The sequence below is a fragment of the Manis pentadactyla genome, chromosome 9 (assembly GCF_030020395.1).
Source record: "Manis pentadactyla isolate mManPen7 chromosome 9, mManPen7.hap1, whole genome shotgun sequence".
Lineage (NCBI taxonomy): Eukaryota > Metazoa > Chordata > Mammalia > Pholidota > Manidae > Manis > Manis pentadactyla.
The window spans coordinates 90736665-90753120 of record NC_080027.1 but is presented as its reverse complement, the minus strand read 5'-3'; the positions used below and the strand labels follow the sequence as shown (position 1 = coordinate 90753120).

General features: G+C 38.1%; 1 protein-coding gene across 5 annotated transcripts in view; it reads right to left on the bottom strand.

Moving 5' to 3' along the window:
* Nucleotides 1–16456, bottom strand: part of DISP1 (dispatched RND transporter family member 1) — a 300241-nt gene that overhangs the window by 125147 nt on the left and 158638 nt on the right. For 2 of the 5 annotated variants that reach the window (XM_057507790.1, XM_057507791.1), the window contains one exon: nt 7288–7399. The exons of the other annotated variants lie outside the window; for them this stretch is intronic. The gene's annotated coding sequence lies outside the window, so the exon portion shown is untranslated. The remainder of the gene's footprint in view (nt 1–7287; nt 7400–16456) is intronic. 5 annotated transcript variants of the gene reach the window in all.

The following is a 16456-nucleotide window of genomic DNA, read 5'->3' as shown; positions in this document are numbered from 1 at the left end:
GCAAAGAAATAAAAAGCTAACCATTTCAAACAATAAGGCTTCTCTCTCACTTACCAACTTTACATTTCCCTGTATGGCCCCAGAAGATGACTGGTTAGCCAGAGACGGGTAAGATTCCTCAAGGGAGGAACAACCTAAGACAGGCACAGTCGCAGGGGGGTCATCAGGTGAAAAATTGGGGATCAACAGAGGTGAGGCTTAGAACCTCCCCCCCCCCCCCCGTTCTGAGAGAAATTTTCTGCATACGTGGATGTTTTATTGCCCTTGTCTAGCTTGGATTAACACATAGTCTACAGGCACACACCTGATCATCTACATTTGCTCTCTTACAACACTAAACTATGTTTTCTACCTTTATCTTGTATCTACCTACCACTTCAGCATTTTATTACAAATAACAATAATAAAGAGAGAAATGTGGTATCCACATAAAAATCAAGTATAAAAAACAAATGAGTATTCATATTTGAACTGACTGTTTATAGTTCATAATGCATGAGCAAAACCGAAAGTTTCTGTGGACTGCCATTGTAATGTTCACCATGTAACTTATTCACTATGTAAGATTTGTTCTCCATGTAAGAACTTGTTCGTTGTGCTTCAGAAGATTGGAGACTGATGAAAATTAGGCTTGGGGTGGATTAATGATTGTGCATTGAGCATTGACCCCCCTATACAGAATTTTATTGTTGTTAACAACCATTTGATCAATAAATATGAGAGATGCCCTCACAAAAAAAAGAAAAAGAAAAAGAATAAAAAGAATGATGCTAAAAAAAAGAACGTAGAGAATCTGATGCAGAGAGAGATAAAAGGATCTACAGGAAACAAAGAATATTAAGAGAACTGTGTGACCAATCTAAATGGAACAATATCCACATTATAGGGGTACCAGAAGAAGAAGAGAATGAAAAAGGGATAGAAAGGGTATTTGAAGAAATAAGTGCTGAAAACTTCCCCAAACTATTGGACAAAATAGTCACTCAGACCACAGAAGCACACAGAAATCCCAACAGGAGGGACCCAAGGAGGACAACACGAAGACACATAATAATTATAGTGGCAAAGATCAAGGACAAGGACAGAGTATTAAAGGCAGGTAGAGAGAAAAAAAAGGTTACCTACAAAGGAAAACCCATCAGGCTATCATCAGACTTCTCAGCAGAAACTTACAGGCCAGAAGAAAACGGCATGATATATTTTATGCAATGAAACACAAGGGCTGTGTACCAAGAATATTGTATCCAGCACGATAAGCATTTAAATATGAAGGAGGGATTAAACAATTCCAAGACGAGCAAACGTTGAGGGAAATTTGCCTCCCACACATCACCTCTACAGGATATTTTAAAAGGACTGCTCTAGATGGAAGCACTCCTAAGGCTAAAAGACATCAACAGAGATAATAAAATCACAGCAAAGAAAGCACACCAACCAAATACTAACTAATGGCAAAAAACAAAATCAACTAACCAAAAAAGCAGAAAAAGGAAACAAAAAAGAGCTCAGAAGAAAAAAAAACACCTAACATGTAAAGAATGGAGGAGGAAGAATAAGAAGTGAGAGAAATAAACAATCATCAGACTGTGTTTATAATAGCTCAATAAGTGAGTTAAATTAGATGGTAAGATAATAAAGAAGCTAACCTTGAACATTTGGTAACCATGAATCTAAAGCCTGCAATGGCAATAAACACATATCTTTCAATAATCACCCTAAATGTAAATGGACTGAATGCAGCAATCAAAAGACACAGAGTAATAGAATGGATAGAAAAGCAACACCCATCTATATGCTGCTTACAAGAGACTCACCTCAAACCCAAAGACATGCACAGACTAAAAGACAAGGGACGGAAAAAGTTAATTCACGCAAACAACAGGGAGAAAAAAGCAGCTGTTGCAGTACTTGTATCACACAAAATAGACTTCAAAACAAAGAAAGTCACAAGAGATAAAGAACAAAATTACAGAATGATAAAGAGGGCAGTCCAACAAGAGGATGTAACCATTATGAATATATATGCACCCAATAAAGGAGCACCAACATATGTGAAACAAATACTAACAGAATTAAAGAGGAAATAGAATGCAATGTATTCATTTTAGGAGACGTCAACACACCACTCACTTCAAAGGACAGATCCACCAGATAGAAAATAAGTAAGGACACAGAAGCACTGAACAACACACTAGAACAGATGGACCTAATAGACATCTATAGAACTCTACACCCAAAAGCAGCAGGTTACACATTCTTCTCAAGTGCACATGGAACATTTTACAGAATAGACCACATACTAGGCCACAAAAAGAGCCTCAGTATATTCAAAAAGATTGAAATTCTACCAACCAACTTCTCAGACCACATAGGTATAATGTAGAAATAAATTGTACAAAGAAAGCAAAAAGGCTCACAAACACATGGAGGCTCAACAACATGCTCCTAAATAATCAATGGATCAATGACCAAATTAAAATAGAGATCAATCAATATATGGAAACAAATGACAACAACAACACAAAGCATCAACTTCTGTGGGCCACAGTGAAAGCAGTTCTAAGAGGAAAGTATATAGCAATCCAGGCATATCTAAAGAAGGATGAACAATGCAAAATGAATAGTCTAAAGTCACATTTATCAAAATAGGAAAAAGAAGAACAAATGAGGCCTAAAGTCAGCAGGAGGGACATAATAAAGATAACAGAAGAAATAAATAAAACTGAGAAGAATAAAACGATAGAAAAAATCAATGAAACTAGGAGCTGGTTCTTTGAGAAAATAAAGAAAATAGATAAGCCTCTAGCCAGACTTACTAAGAGAAAAAGAGAATCAACACACATCAACAGAATCAGAAATGAGAAGGGAAAACCACGAAAGACCCCACAGAAATACAAAGAATTATTAGAGGTTACTATGAAAACCTATATGCTAACAAACTGCAAAACCTAGAAGAAATGGACAACTTCCTAGAAAATACAACCTTCCAAGACTGACCAAGGAAGAAACAGAATATCTAAACAAACCAATTACCAGCAAAAAAATTGAAGCAGTAATCCAAAAACTACCCAAGAGCAAAACTCCCAGGCAAGATGGATTTACCGTGAATTTTATCAGACATACAGAGAAGACATAATACCCATTATCCTTAAAGTTTTCCAAAAAATAAAAGTGGAGAGAATACTCCCAAACTCATTCTATGAAGCGAGCATCACCCTAATACCAAAACCTGACAAAGACACAAGCAAAAAGGAAAATTACAGACCAATATCCCTGATGAAAGTAGACGCAAAAATACTTAACAAATATTAGCAAACTGAATTCAAAAATACATCAAGAGGATCACACACCATGACCAAGTGGGATTCATCCCAGGGATGCAAGGATGGTACAACATTCACAAATCCATCAACATCATCCACCACATCAACAAAAAGAAGGACAAAAACCACATGATCATCTCCATAGATGCTGAAAAAGCATTCAACAAAATTCAACATCCATTCATGATAAAAACTCTCAAAAAAATGGGTACAGAGGGCAAGTACCTCAACATAATAAAGGCAATATATGATACACCCACAGTCAACATTACACTGAACAACGAGAAGCTGAAAGCTTTTCCTCTAAGATAGGGAACAAGACAGGGATGCACACTCTCCCCACTGTTCTTCAACATAGTACTGGTGGTCCTAGCCATGGCAATGAGACAAAAGAAATACAAGGAATCCAGATTGGTAAAAAGAAGACGTCAAACTGTCACTATTTGCAGATGACATGATGTTGTACATAAAAAACCCTAAAGACTCCACTCCAAAACTACTAGGACTAATATCAGAATTCAGCAAAGTTGCAGGATACAAAATTAATACACAGAAATCTGTGGCTTTCCTATACACTAACAATGAGCTAATAGAAAGAGAAATCAGGAAAACAATTCCATTCACAATAGCATCAAAAAGAATAAAATACCTAATTACAAACCTAACCAAGGAAGTGAAAGACCTATACCCGGAGAACTACTGGACATTCTTAAGAGAAATTAAGAGGACACTAATAAATGGAAAGTCATCCCATGCTCTTGTCTAGGAAGAATTAATATTTTCGAAATGGCCATCCTGCTCAAAGCAATCTACAGATTCAATGCAATCACTATCATATTACCAACAGCATTTTTCAAAAAACTGGAACAAATAGTTCAAAAATTCAAATGAACCACCAAAGACCCTGAATAGCCAAAGCAATCCTGAGAAGGAAGAATAAAGTGGCGGGGGGATCTTGCTACCCAACTTCAAGCTCTGCTACAAAGTCACAATAATCAAGACAATTTGGTACTGACACAAGAACAAACCCACAGACTGGTGAACAGAATAGAACCTCCAGACATTAACCCAAACATATATGGTCAATTAATATTAGATAAAGGAGCCATGGACATACAATGGGGAAATGACAGCCTCTTCAACAGATGGTGTTGGCAAAACTGGACAGCTACATGTAAGAGAATGTAACTGGATCATTGTCTAACCCCATACACAAAAGTAAATGCGAAATGGATCAGAGACCTGAATGTAAGTAATGAAACCATAAAACTCTTGGGAAAAAACGTAGGCAAAAATCTCTTGGACATAAACATGAGTGACTTCTTCATGAACATATCTCCCCGGGCAAGGGAAACAAAAGCAAAAATGAACAAGTGGGTCTATATCAAGCTGAAAACCTTCTGTATAGCAAAGGACACCATCAATAGAACAAAAGGTATCCTACAGTATGGGAGAATATATTCATACATGACAGATCCAATAGAGGGTTGACATCCAAAATATATAAAGAGCTCAGGCACCTCAACAAACAAAAAGCAAATAATCCAATTAAAAACTGGGCAGAGGAGCTGAGTAGACAGTTCTCCACAGATGAAATTCAGATAGCCAACAGACACATGAAAAGATGCTCCACATTGCTAGTCATCAGAGAAATGCAAATTAAAACCACAATGAGATATCACCACATACCAGTAAGGATCACCACCATCCAAAAGACAAACAACAACAAATGTTGGCAAGGTTGTGGAGAAAGGGGAACCCTCCTACACTGCTGGTGGGAATGTAAATTAGTTCAACCATTGTGGAAAGCAGTATGGAGGTTCCTCAGAAAGCTCAAGATCGAAATACCATTTGACCCAGGAATTCCACTTCTAGGAATTTACCCTAAGAATGCAGCAGCCCAGTTTGAAAAAGACAGATGCACCCCTATGTTTATTGCAGGACTATTTACAATAGCCAAGAACTGGAAGCAACCTAAGTGTCCATCAGTAGATGAATGGATAAAGAAGATGTGGTATATATACACAATGGAATATTATTCAGCCATAAGACGAAAACAAATCCTACCATTTGCAACAACACAGATGGAGCTAGAGGGTATTATGCTCAGTGAAATAAGCCAGGCGGAGAAAGACAAGTACCAAATGATTTCACTCATATGTGGAGTATAAGAACATGGAAAAAACTGAAGGAACAAAACAGCAGCAGAATCACAGAACCCAAGAATGGACTAACAGTTACCAAAGGGAAAGGGACTGGGGAGAATGGTGGGAAGGAAGGAATAAGGGGTGTGGGAAGGAAGAAAGGGGGCATTATTATTAGCATGTATAATTTTTGGGGGGCATGGGGAGGGGTGTGCAACACAGAGAAGACAAGTAGTGACTCTACAGCATCCTACTATACTGATGGACAATGACTGTATTGGGGTTTTGTTGGGGGGACTTGGTGAAGGGGGAAGCCTAGTAAACATAATGTTCCTCATGTAATTGTAGATTAATGACACCAAAAAAAAGAAAGAAAAACAGAATGTGGAGGTTAAATCAACACGTACACCTTAAACTATTTGCTTTATATCAGTTATATCTCAGTAAAGCTAGAAGAAAAAAGGAATGGAGATGATCTGTACAAACTCATACAGAGTAACTTCTAGGCTTTAGTAAGTTAAAATACAAAAGAATATAGTATGATGCATTTTGTGTAAGATTTTGTTAAAGAGGAAATAAGGAAATGTCTCTTTTGTTTTATGAAAAATTAAGCACAGGAAAGATAAACCAGAAATTAATGAGACTGGTTATTTAAAGGGAGAAGGCTGAAATGGGTAGACAGTGCAAGGAGCTTGGAACAGGAGAGAAGACATGAGCAATACTTCTCTGAGTACACTTTTTGGTATGGTTCTGACTTTCAAACAATGCTGTTGTTTTACATGCTCAAAATATAAGTAAAGAAAATCAATAAGGATGGGAGAGAAAGGAAATTCAAAATGAAAAACAAACAGAAGCAAATGAACCTAACTGGTTCAAATTAGTAACAGCTACACTGATTTTCGTCGAATTAGCCAAAATAACTTTTGAAAACAGTATTTTGACTATAAACCTTCAAGCTAAGGACAAAAATTAAAATTCCCTAATGGCTTATGAAAAAAAAAAGTCAATGAAAACAGTCTTGAAATAAGTAACCTGATTTCCGTTTATCAGCAAACACCAACCTACATACTGAGTAGGTTTTATGTTTTTCTAGTAACAGTAAAATACAGTAAAAAAGGTAAAATATTGCAGTCACACAAATGACTAGAAATCACTTTATTAGATAAAACACAAGTCCCTGAATAAGCTAAAGATAAGTCATCTTTTTTAAGTTTTACATAAAGTATTGTATTAAGAGAAAAGTTTTCAGAAATGAACTTTTAGCCTCTTTTGAACATCAAGAATGGCAATGTGCTCAGTGATACCGAAAAGCCTGCAAGGATGTTAGTATGTAAATAGCATCTTTGGCACAATTCAGAACAAATGGCTTTGCAATGACTTATGATGGAACAGATCAAAGGCTGAATGGTCACTTGAGATCAGGAAGCTCACATGAATACATCTTCTATCTAACAAATACTCCAGAAACTTCAATCTTGGAAATTACTTTTTAATTTTGGAAAAAATAAATTAAAAACCTCACATTGGGAGGTACTCAAATACCTCCTGTGTTTCAAGTGATGTCTAAATACATAAGGACACCTTAAACTTAAACATGTCTAAATACATAAAGGACATGAGAATATTTTTTAGCAGTTGTCCCACACCTACAGCTTCATGTTTCTTGATCAGAGAAAGGAATAGACTATTTTCCAAAAAAGGGATCTGAATTGTAGGAGTACACAGCGCACATACTAGGCTTTATTTCATCTGCACACAAACACTGAAGCAGACAAGGATAATAAAAAATGTATTTCAGCACAAATTCAGTATTTACTCACGTGGCTGTTCCTGAGGGACCGCCCGCACACAGTCTTATTTACAACACACAGGGGTAAATCTCCTCCCCAGCCTCTGAGCAAACATCTCAGAGCCCGCAGATGTCTCTGGTATCTAATAAACCAAGGATTTACGGTATTAATGTCCAGTATACTTGGAAGGTAATGTCAAATATCTCTGGTACCTTCTAATTTAACAGTGTAGATGAGGGTCACACTACACCTAAGATGTCTAACCAACAATCACAGAGCAGCTTAAAGACAAGAACTCTTTAAAACCCACCTACAAAGCTTTTTGTTTTCTCACTGATCCTAAAGGGAAAACCACTGTAACTTATGTAATTCATCATATTAAAACATAGGTTTTGAATTCTTCACATTTTATCAGTGGATCTATCTAAATATAAAACTTTACATTGGAATTTACTTTTTACAATTAATGCTTATTCAGATATACCAACGTATTTACCCATGTCTTTGCTTATATTTATTCTTGCATCTCACACTGCATCTGGGTTCAATTTATTTCTAGTTGAAGCACCTGCCTGTAGCTCTGTAGGCAAATATCTATGACTAGTACACATCCTCATCTCTGCAGGCCCCCAGCATGTCTTCTCTTCACTTTTACTCTTAAATTACTTCCCTGAGTACTTTGAAGATATTGTTCCACAGGCTTCTGACAGCTATTAAAAAGTCTGGGGTCACACTGAGATATCACCTCACACCAGTTAGGATGGCCAACATCCAAAAGACAAACAACAGCAAATGTTGGCAAGGATGTGGAGAAAGGGGAACCCTCCTACACTGCTGGTGGGAATGTAAACTAGTTCAACCATTGTGGAAAGCAGTATGGAGGTTCCTCAAAAAACTCAAAATAGAAATACCATTTGACCCAGGAATTCCACTTCTAGGAATTTACTCTAAGAATGCAGCAGCCCAGTTTCAAAAAGACAGATGCACCCCTATGTTTATCGCAGCACTATTTACAATAGTCAAGAAATGGAAGCAACCTAAGTGTCCATCAGTAGATGAATGGATAAAGAAGATGTGGTACATATACACAATGGAATATTATTCAGCCATAAGACGAAAACAAATCCTACCATTTGCAACAACATGGACGGAGGTAGAGGGTATTAGGCTCAGTGAAATAAGTCAGGCTGAGAAAGACAAGTACCAAATGATTTCACTCATATGTGGAGTGTAAGAACAAAGAAAAAACTGAAAGAACAAAGCAGCAGCAGAATCACAGAACCCAGGAATGGACTAACGGTTACCAAAGGGAAAGGAGCTTGGGAGGATGGGTCGGAATGGAAGGATAAGGGGGAAAAAGAGGCATTATGATTAGCATACATAATGTAGTGGGGTGGACATGGTAAAGGCAGTATATACAGAGAAGACAAGTAATGATTCTATAGCACCTTACTATGCTGATGGACAGTGACTATAATGGGGTATGTAGGGGGGACTTGATAATAGGAGGAGTCTAGTAACCATAATGTTGTTCAAGTAATTGTACATTAATGATACCAAAATAAAAAATAAATAAAATTTAAAATTTTTTAAAAAAGAAGTCTGGGGCCAGCTTAATTTTCATTCTGTGTAGGAAACCTCCCTTTTATCTCTAGTCACTGCTCATACTTTCTCTTTCTCCTGTAGATGACTATTTACTACTTTGCCTGGCTCTTCAAACCTCTGACATGTCTCCCATTCTCACGTTGGGCTGATGACCTGGGTTTCTGTCCCAGTACAGCACAAAAGAGGACACCACCACTGCCCACCATCACAGCCACACTCCTTCCAGCATCTGTAGCAGGCTAGTTTTCTGCCATCTGCCTTTTTCGAGAGATACTGTTCTCACTTCTAAGGCTAAACTCCTACTCCTACTACATTCCAATTCCTCTCACTTACTAAAGAACACTGTCAAACAATTCTTACCTTCTCATAAAATATTTTCTCTCTCCTGGATCATTCCTATCAGCCTACAAATATGCTCTTATTTTCCCCATCCTAGAAATTATAAAACATCTCCTGGTCTTACAACTCCCTTGGACTACTGCCCACATTTCCAGATGAAGCATCTAACTTTGGCTCCTGCTCATTACTTTGTTCATATAGTATTAGTTGAGATCACAGTTTATTTATAAAGATATCGTAGTCAAATTAATTGTGATTGTAATTAATTGGGATATCATAATTCACTATTTTCATATTGATCAATCTCTTTCAGGTGGGTTATTATCTTGCCTGAACAGTACTTCTGGAAGGATCAAGATGTCTTCCAGTAGATGAATGAATAAATGAACTGTGGTACATCTAGACAATGGAATATATCCAGCCTAAAAAGAAATGAGCTATCAGGCTATGAAAAGACATGGAGGAACCTAAATGCATATTATTAAGTGAAGAATGCCCATCTGAAAAGGCTACACACTGTGTGATTCCAACTGTGTGACATTTTGGAAAAGGCAAATCTATGGAGACAGTAAAATAGTAAGTGGTTGCCAGGAATCAAGGGAGGAGGGAGGATGAACAGGTGGAGCACAGAGGCTTTTTATGGCAGGGAAAATCCTCTGTATGATACCATAATGATGGACACATGTCATATGTATTCATCCAAATGCATAGAATATACACTGAGAGTGAACTCTAATGTGTGGACTTTATTTAGGTCATTATGATGTGTCAATGTAGGTTCATCCATTGTAACAAATATACTGCTCTGAAGGGGGCATATATTGATAGTGGGGGAGGCTGTGCACATGTGGGATCACAGAATATATGGGAAAATATCTGTACGTTCCTCTCAATTTTGTGTGAACCTAAAACTGCTCTAGAAAAATTAAGTCCTTTTTAAAAAAAAAGTAAGTTTTGTGTTACTTTGGTTATTGCTATTTTAATTTAAAACACAACTACAGCCAAGTTTCAGGCTCTCAGACTATCTGGTTATATGTCATCCAGTTTGCAAATCTGTTGAAGGACACAACTTCTCCATATTCTGATTAATTCATTACTCAACATGCTCTCCAGGAGAAAGAAAACAGAAGCACAGAAAATCAACAATAATTTGCAGTGAGGTCAAACCACCACCAACTAGATTTTGTATGTATCTCATCTGATACAGACAATCCAAACTGACTGTATCATGTGATTGCATAGTTTTAACATAAGCAATGTTTCACGTGTATCACCTCATTTAATCCTCATTCCTACCTGAAGAGCCAAGTATGATGATCATCATCACTTTATCAACAAGAAAACTAATGCTTACAAAAGCTGGCCCTAGTGACACAATGAGAGAGTGGCAGAGCTGACATCTAAACTAGGCAGTTAGTCCAGAGCCTACACCCCAGCCACAGAGTTATCAGCCTCAGTCCTAAGGATTATGTCAGTGAGGAAACGTACGCTTCCCAACACATGATCCTGTTAGGATTTTAGGAACTAAGCTACCTGAATTTTACTTGCTTTAAGTGAGCTTAGTATTTACCTAATTACCATAATATACTTTTATTAAACTTTATACTGAAATTATTTGAACTCTTGAGGTCACCTTTTGGGGTTATTAACATCAAGCCATTAGGTTTTGAAAAATTAGATTAAGGCAACAGACAGCTCTACACAGTACTTCACATTAAATATCCTCTTTCTCTAGTTAAATAATCTTGTTCCTTTAAACCAGACAATGTGAAAGAAGGCTCTTACCCTTGTAATGAGGACATAATTAAGGTGGAGGAACCATTCTGATGCTTGATCCACGTAAGAGCTGGGATTCGATGACCATAATTACTCTCAGCCTTAATTACTCTTAACCATCGCACCACTTCACTGACTTGGAAGTCACAGATGACAATTCACCAACTAAAAAGACATATCATGATCTTCTCAGGTAAATACAGCAGTCCCCCCCTTTATCTGTGGGGGATTTGTTCCAAGACCTCCAGTGCCTGAAACCCTGGTGAGAACCAAACCCTATTACTCCATTTTTTCCTATCCATACACACATATGATAAAGTTTAATTTCTAAATTAGGCAAAGTAGAGGATTAACAATAACTAATAATAAAATAGGACAATTACAACCATATAATGTAATAATAGGTGAATGGGTCTCTGTCTCTCAGAATCTATCTTCCTGTGCTGCACTCACCCTTCTTGGGTTGATGTGAGATGATAAAATGCCTCTTGATGAAATGGGGCAAGGGGGCTGCCTTGGCATCCTGACTAGCGTCAGGCCACCCCTGACCTCGGAATGACACATCAGGAGGAGCATCTGCTTCTGGCTTGTGGCAACCATAAGTAACTGAACCTCAGAAAGAAGCAGCAGATAATAGGGTGACTGCTATAACTTTTCAAAGTGTTTTAAACATCCTTTCAGCATTAGAATCTAAGACTCTATTTTCTTGACTTTCCCCCAAAACCAACAGTTTGAACATTTCAGGAGATAGCACAGTGACATAGAGAGGCTCTATTAACATAATTCTTAGGAACTTTGATTTTTCTCATAGCAATAACTGAAAAAGCAGAGAACTATATTCAGATGATGTGTTATTTCAAATAGAACCTGCTTACAAAGCTATTTACAGTTTATTTTCCAAAAAAATACTCAAATCTTTACTCCAGAAACACTGAAGATTAAATGTCACTAAAGTTAAACTAACTCAATTTTAGTTGTCCACTTAGATAAACCAGATCAGGACCCAAGTGCACTAATTTGATCACTAAATTTATATTAGTCAAAAAGCTGAGTTCAGATATACAGGAGATAAAAGGGAATGAAAGTAATGTAATATAACCAAACCTGAATTCAGCCTTTCACATTAGTTATTAAAAAATGGAAACAGGAGGGTGGAGCCAAGATGGCGGCATGAGTAGAGCAGCGGAAATCTCCTCCCGAAACCACATATATTTATGAAAATATAACAAAGACAACTCTTCCTAAAATAGAGACCAGAGGACACAGAACAATATCCAGACCACATCCACACCTGTGAGAACCCAGCGCCTCACGAAGGGGGTAAGATATAAGCCCCAGCCCGGGAGACCCGAGCGCCCATCCCCCCAGCTCCTGGCGGGAGAAGAGGAGTTGGAGAGGGGAGGGAGACGGAGCCCAGAACTGCTAAAAACCCAGCCCCAGCCATCCGCACCAGAGCGCAGACACAGTGCATGAGTGGGGTCCTGGATACTAGGGAAACAGGGCAGCAAGACCGGTAAACAGGTCGCTGAGGCCGGCATCATAGGACAAATAAAATAAAGCAGCTTTTTTTTTTCTTTGTTTGTTTTTGGCGAGTGCTTTTTGGAAGTCTTAAAGGGACAGGGAACCCAAAACCAGACGGAAGCGTAACAGGACACTTAGTCCAGAGGCAGGGAATCTGGGGATCTCTGGGCACTCTAACCCCCTGGGCAGCAGGGAGCAGGGAGGCCCCTCATGGAGATAAATAGCCTCCTGGCCGCTCCCCCTCCAACGCGGCTCCATCATTTTGGAGAAGCGGGCTGAGCCATGCCACGCCCACAACAACAGGGGAGATAAACTCCATAGCAGCCGGGCAGGAAGCAGAAACCCTGTCTGCATGCAGCTGCCCAGCACAAGCCACTAGAGGTCGCTGTTCTCCCAGGAGAGGAAGGCCACAAACCAAAAAGAAGGGAAGTTCTTCCAGTTGTCACTCGTCCCAGCTCTGCAAACTATTTTTAACACCATGAAAAGGCAAAATTAAAGGCAAACCAAGATCACAGAGACAACACCAGAGAAGGAGACAGACCTAACCAGTCTTCCTGACAAAGAATTCAAAATAAAAATCATAAATATGCTGACAGAGATGCAGAGAAATACGCAAGAAGATGGGATGAAGTCCAGAGGGAGATCACAGATGCCAGAAAGGAGATTACAGAAGTGAACCAACTCTGGAAGGATTTATAAGCAGAATGGATAAGATGCAAGAGGCTATTGATGGAATAGAAACCAGAGAACAGGAATGCATAGAAGCTGACATAGAGAGAGATAAAACGATCTTCAGGAATGAAACAACATTAAGAGAACTGTGTACCAATCAAAAAGGAACAATATCTGTATTATAGGGGTAACAGAAGAAGAAGAAGAGAGAAAAAGGGATAGAAAGTGTCTTTGAAGAAATAATTGCTGAAAACTTCCCCAAACTGGGGGAGGAAATAATCAAACAGACCACGGAAATACACAGAACTCCCAACAGAAAGGACTCAAGGAGGACAACACCAAGACACATAATAATTAAAATGGCAAAGATCACAGAGAGGAAAGAGTTTTAAAGGCAGCTAGAGAGAAAAAGGTCACCTATAAAGGAAAACCCATCAGGCTATGATCAGACGTCTCGAAAGAAACTTTACAGGCCAGAAGAGAATGGCATGATATATTTAATGCAATGAAACAGAAGGGCCTTGAACCAAGGATACTGTATCCAGGACGATTATCATTTAAATATAATAGAGGGATTGAACAATTCCCAGACAAGCAAAAGTTGAGGGAATTTGCCTCCCACAAACCACCTCTACAGAGGTGCATCTTACAGAGACTGCTCTAGATGGGAGCACTTCTAAAAAGAGCACAGAACAAAACACCCAACATATGAAGAAGGGAGGAGGAGGAATAAGAAGGGAGAGAAGAAAAGAATCTCCAGACAGTATATATAACAGCTCAATAAACGAGCTAAGTTAGGCAGTAAGATACTAAAGAAGCTAACCTTGAACCTTTGGTAACCACGAATTTAAAGCCTGCAATGGAAATAAGTACATATCTTTCAATAGTCACCCTAAATGTAAATGGACTAAATGCACCAATCAAAAGACACAGAGTAATAGAATGGATAAAAAAGCAAGACCCATCTATATGCTGCTTACAAGAAACTCATCTCAAACCCAAAGACATGCACAGACTAAAAGTCAAGGGATGGAAAAACATACTTCAGGCAAACAACAGAGAGAAGAAAGCAGGGGTTGCAGTACTAATATCAGACAAAATAGACTTCAAAACAAAGAAAGAAACAAGAGATAAAGAAGGACACTACATAATGATAAAGGGCTTAGTCCAACAAGAGGATATAACGATTCTAAATATATATGCACCTAACACAGGAGCAACAGCATATATGAAACAAATACTAACAGAACTTAAGGGGGAAATAGAATGCAATGCATTCATTTTAGGAGACTTCAACACGCCACTCACCCCAAAGGATAGATCCACTGAGCAGAAAATAAGTAAGGACACGGAAGCACTGAACAACACAGTAGAGCAGATGGACCTAATAGACATCTATAGAACTCTACATCCAAAAGCAACAGGATATACATTCTTCTCAAGTGCACATGGAACATTCTCCAGAATAGACCACATACTAGGCCACAAAAAGAGCCTCAGAAAATTCCAAAAGATTGAAATCCTACCAACCAACTTTTCAGACCACAAAGGCATAAAACTAGAAATAAACTATACAAAGGAAGCAAAAAGGCTCACAAACACATGGAGGCTTAACAACATGCTCCTAAATAATCAATGGATCAACGAACAAATTAAAATGGAGATCCAGCAATGTAAGGAAACAAATGGCAACAACAACACAAAGCCCCAACTACTGTGGGATGCACCGAAAGCATTAAGTGAAAAGTATATAGCAATCCATGCATATTTAAAGAAGGGAGAACCATCCCAAATGAATAGACAAATGTGACAATTATCAAAATTGAAAAAGAAGAACAAATAAAGGCTAAGGTCAGCAGCAGGAGGGACATAATAAAGATGAGAGAAGAAATAAATACAATTGAGAAGAGTAAAACAATAGAAAAAAATCAATGAAACCAAGAGCTGGTTCTTCAACAGAAAAAACAAAATAGATAAGCCTCTAGCCAGACTTATTTAGAGAGAAAGAGAGTCAACACACATCAACAGAATCAGAAACAAGAACGGAAAAATCACCGTGGACCCCACAGAAATACAAAGAACTTTTAGGAAATACTAAGAAAATCTATATGCTAACAAGCTGGAAAACCTAGGAGAAATGGACAACTTCCTAGAAAAATACAACCTTCCAAGACTGACCCAGAAAGAAACAGAAAATCTCAACAGACCAATTACCAGCAATGAAATTGAATCAGTAATCAAAAAACTACCCAAGAACAAAACCCCCGGGCCAGATGGATTTACTTTGGAATTTTATCAGACATACAGAGAAGACATAATACCCATTCTCCTTAAAGTTTTCCAAAAAATAGAAGAGGAGGGAATACTACCAAACTCATTCTATGAAGCCAGCATCACCCTAATACCAAAACCAGGCAAGGACCCCACCAAAAAAGAAAACTACAGACCAATTTCCCTGATGAACGTAGATGCAAAAATACTCAACAAAATATTAGCAAACCGAATTCAAAAATACATCAAGAGAATCATACAACATGTTCAAGTGGGATTTATCTCAGGCATGCAAGGATGGTAGAACACTCGAAAATCCATCAACATGATCCACCACATCAACAAAAAGGACAAAAACCACATGATCAACTCCATAGATGATGAAAAAGCAAGCATTCGACAAAATTCAACATCCATTCATGATAAAAACTCTCAACAAAATGGGTATAGAGGGCAAGTACCTCAACATAATAAAGTCCATATATGATAAACCCACAGCCAACATCATACTGAACAGCAAGAAGCTGAAAGCTTTTCCTCTGAGAGCGGGAACCTCTGAGATGTGTTCTTCACACATCAAACCTCTTTGATTCCAAGGGATGCCCAGTCTCCCCACTGTTATTTAACATAGTACTAGAGGTCCTAGCCACAGCAATTAGACAAAACAAAGAAATACAAGGAATACAGATTGGTAAAGAAGAAGTTAAACTGTCACTATTTGCAGATGACATGATGTTGTACACAAAAAACCCTGAAGACTCCACTCCAAAACTACTAGAACTGATAGCGGATTTCAGCAAAGTTGCAGGATACAAAATTAACACACAGAAATATGTGGCTTTCCTATGCACTAACAATGAACTAACAGAAAGAGAAATCAGGAAAACAATTCCATTCACAATAGCATCAAAAAGAATAAAATACCTAGGAATAAACCTAACCAAGGAAGTGAAAGACCTATACCCTGAAAACTATAAGACACTCTTAAGAGAAATTAAAGAGGTAACTAACAAAT